The 3,289-nt window shown below is 43.7% G+C and overlaps 1 non-coding gene across 1 annotated transcript; it reads right to left on the reverse strand.

The window, feature by feature from the left end:
• Positions 1–2,334: 2,334 nt before the first annotated feature.
• LOC118367945 (U7 small nuclear RNA) lies at positions 2,335–2,389 on the reverse strand. The gene has a single exon (XR_004822212.1). It is a non-coding gene; the product is annotated as a U7 small nuclear RNA (small nuclear RNA).
• Between the last annotated feature and the right edge of the window lie 900 nt (positions 2,390–3,289).

A 3,289-nucleotide genomic window follows, 5' to 3' on the forward strand; every position in this document is an offset into this window, starting at 1 on the left:
CGGCACGTTCAAGAGTTTTGGAGAGAAAAGAAAGAAGGGATACTGGTCTGTAGTTGATGACATCGGAGGGATCGAGTGTAGGTTTTTTCAGAAGGGGTGCAACTCTCGCTCTCTTGAAGACGGAAGGGACGTAGCCAGCGGTCAGGGATGAGTTGATGAGCGAGGTGAGGTAAGGGAGTATCTTATGGCTTGGGGGTACATGCTGTTAAGGAACCTTTTGGTCCTAGTCTTTGCGCTCCGGTAACACTTGCCGTGCGGTAGCAGAGTTAACAGTCTATGACTTGGGTGACTGCAGTCTCTGACAATTTTATGGGCTTTCCTCTGACACCGCGTATTATATAGGTCCTGGATTGCAGGAAGCTTGGCCCCAGGGACGTACTGGTCCGTACGCATTACACTCTGTAGCGCCTTACGGTCAGATCGAGGTGTAGATTAGGCCTACACCTCATATTCCAGTGTTTTGGGATTTCTCTTAATGTGACTCCGTGCACTCTAGGTACAGTGGGGAGAACAAGTATTTGATACACTGCCGATTTTGCAGGTTTTCCTACTTACAAAGCATGTAGAGGTCTGTAATTTTTTATCATAGGTAGACTTCCACTGTGAGAGACGGAATCTAAAACAAAAATCCAGAAAATCACAATGTATGATTTAAGTAATTAATTTGAGAGATAGTATTTTTCCTCTCTTACTCGAAGCCCATTGCTCTACTCTGTCCATTCCCCCACACCGCTGTCTCTCTCTCTCTCTCTCTCTCTCTCTCTCTCTCTCTCTCTCTCTCTCTCTCTCTCTCTCTCTCTCTCTCTCTCTCTCTCTCTCTCTCTCTCTCTCTCTCTCTCTCTCTCTCTGTTTATCTGATATTCGATACGGTTCCCAATCATTTCCATTAGGATTTTATGTCACTGGTCCACGCTCTAGTGAAAATCATATTGGACTACAATCTTTGCTCCTTCCCTGTTTGCATTGGCCTGTGGGAAATTATTACTGAATAGTATTCCTGCGGGTGTTTTTGTTGAGTAGCTGTCCAATTTAAGTTAAATCGAACTCATACGTGCTGTCACTCAGTCTTCTGTTTTTCTCCCCCCTCATCATCCCAGGCCCTTGATATCACTGTGCTATGTGTCATTTTATAGGTTGGACTAGGCGGAGATGACTGATCGGTGTGGAATCTTGTAGCTGTGGAGGGCCCATGGTATGACTGGACAAGCATGGATCATCTTCTGATCTGATGGTGTGTAAAGACCTGGGCTCCTGGAGGTCCTGGGTGAGTCGCTCACACACAGGGACACGGTTGCTAAGGCCTCAGTGATTGGTCCACAACAGATTGAGCTCAAGGTCACCTCTGTGTGTAAGGATACAAAGAAGTGGAGGATATATGACAGCTGTAACACCATGGAAGTGATCCTAAGTGAGATCAATCAATAAATTAGTCAAATTGTATTTAAAGCATCCACGAGCTGTACCATGGAGAGGTTTATGGTGCATATTCTGTACAAGTGTAACGGCTCTCTTCTATCTCCTCCTCTGACGAAGAGGTAGAACAAGGATCGGACCAAAATGCAGCGTGATGATGATTCATTATATTTTAATGAAGGAAAAACTATACATACAGAAACTACAAAAATAACTAAATGAAATAACGAAAACCGAAACAGCCCTATCTGGTGCAAACACAAAGACAGGAACAATCACCCACGAAACACTCACAGAATATGGCTGCCTAAATATGGCTCCCAATCAGAGACAACGATAATCACCTGACTCTGATTGAGAACCGCCTCAGGCAGCCATAGACTACGTGGACACCCCACAAAACCCCAAGACAAAAAACACACCACAATAACCCATGTCACACCCTGGCCTGACCAAATAAAGAAAGAAAACACAAAATACTAAGACCAAGGCGTGACAACAAGAGCAGTGACCTGAACCATCAACTCCGGTCAAGGCTTCCCTCTCAAGGCTTCCCCGCTCTCCCTTTCTCCCTGTCCACATGTAAAAATGCTATAGCGTATACTATGGCAGGAATACTACTTTACTGGAGTATTGAAGTCCACAAAAACATTAGTGAATTCTGTAGTATTTACTGTAGTATACTGTAGTATTTACAGTTAACTATAGTATGAATACTGTAGTAAAAAAAATACTATATACTATAGTAATTACTGTAGTATAATGTAGTGTTTACTGTAGTGTTTTACGGATTGTAGTACGGTATAATGTCGTTTTTAATGTAGTGTTTTTACAAACTGTATTATACAGTAGTATATTTGGGGACATTACTGAAGTATTTACTAAAGTGTTTTTGTTTTTATTATCTTTAACATAGAAGTGAGTGGCTTTCTCTCTGAGGAAGCCTACTGGAGAAATACTAAAAGAGCAAATTTTCCATAACCTGTAGGTAGGAAGGACAGAGCAGAGAGTTCAGAGCTTCACCACTAGTGTACCGTTATCGTTACTATCAGCTTGCAAGACAACAACAAATCCATACCCCCGTAACCAAGCACACAGTACTGCACTTTAATACATGTCTTAATTATTGTTCATGCTCGCGGTCTGTCAGTTTTTGAGAATTCATCATGTCTGTAACTAATGGAGTGTGAGGCACAGAGCAGCATATCTCCGGTGAAAAGCCGATGACTAAATGAAAGTGGCTATTGGCAGGGTTAGCCAAGCATTCTGTAGTTTTTTGTAAACTCAGAACCCCCCTGGTGTTCCATACAGGGGCCAGATATTGGAGGGGGAGGGTTGCGGGGGTTCTCCTCTGTGTCGTGTCCCCCTATACACATGCATGGACACACACACACACGAATGCACACAGACACACACATGCACACACTCGTCACACTCCAAATGAACTACAGCTTCTCATTACCAAGAGCAGCTGAACTGTGAAAATTGGCATGTCGGTGCACATTGGCCTCGTTTTTCCTAATTACAGCAGGATAATTAGCCATTTTGCTCCCAGCAAGACCCCTTTGGAGAGGCACTGTTGGGGGGGGGGGGTGGAAGGGCTTTTATTGGTGTGGAGCTCTCGAGACAGTGACAGTGTTGAGCTGGTTGACCACTACAAGATCAAGATGACCTCCAGTTCAGTCCATTTCTTGTGCATGTTCTCAATAGGGTGGTTGTGCCACTGTCAAATACTCTGATGATGATGATGATGATGATGATGGAAACACATTCAATTTGATCCCTGCTGCCCTTTTCTTTTTGAACTAATACCAAGGCATTTTACTGTGCCAACTTGGCAGCCAAAGTGGTTTTAACAGAATAACCACCACCAGCA

Source organism: Oncorhynchus keta, chromosome 34, assembly GCF_023373465.1.
Source record: "Oncorhynchus keta strain PuntledgeMale-10-30-2019 chromosome 34, Oket_V2, whole genome shotgun sequence".
Classification (NCBI taxonomy): Eukaryota; Metazoa; Chordata; class Actinopteri; order Salmoniformes; family Salmonidae; genus Oncorhynchus; species Oncorhynchus keta.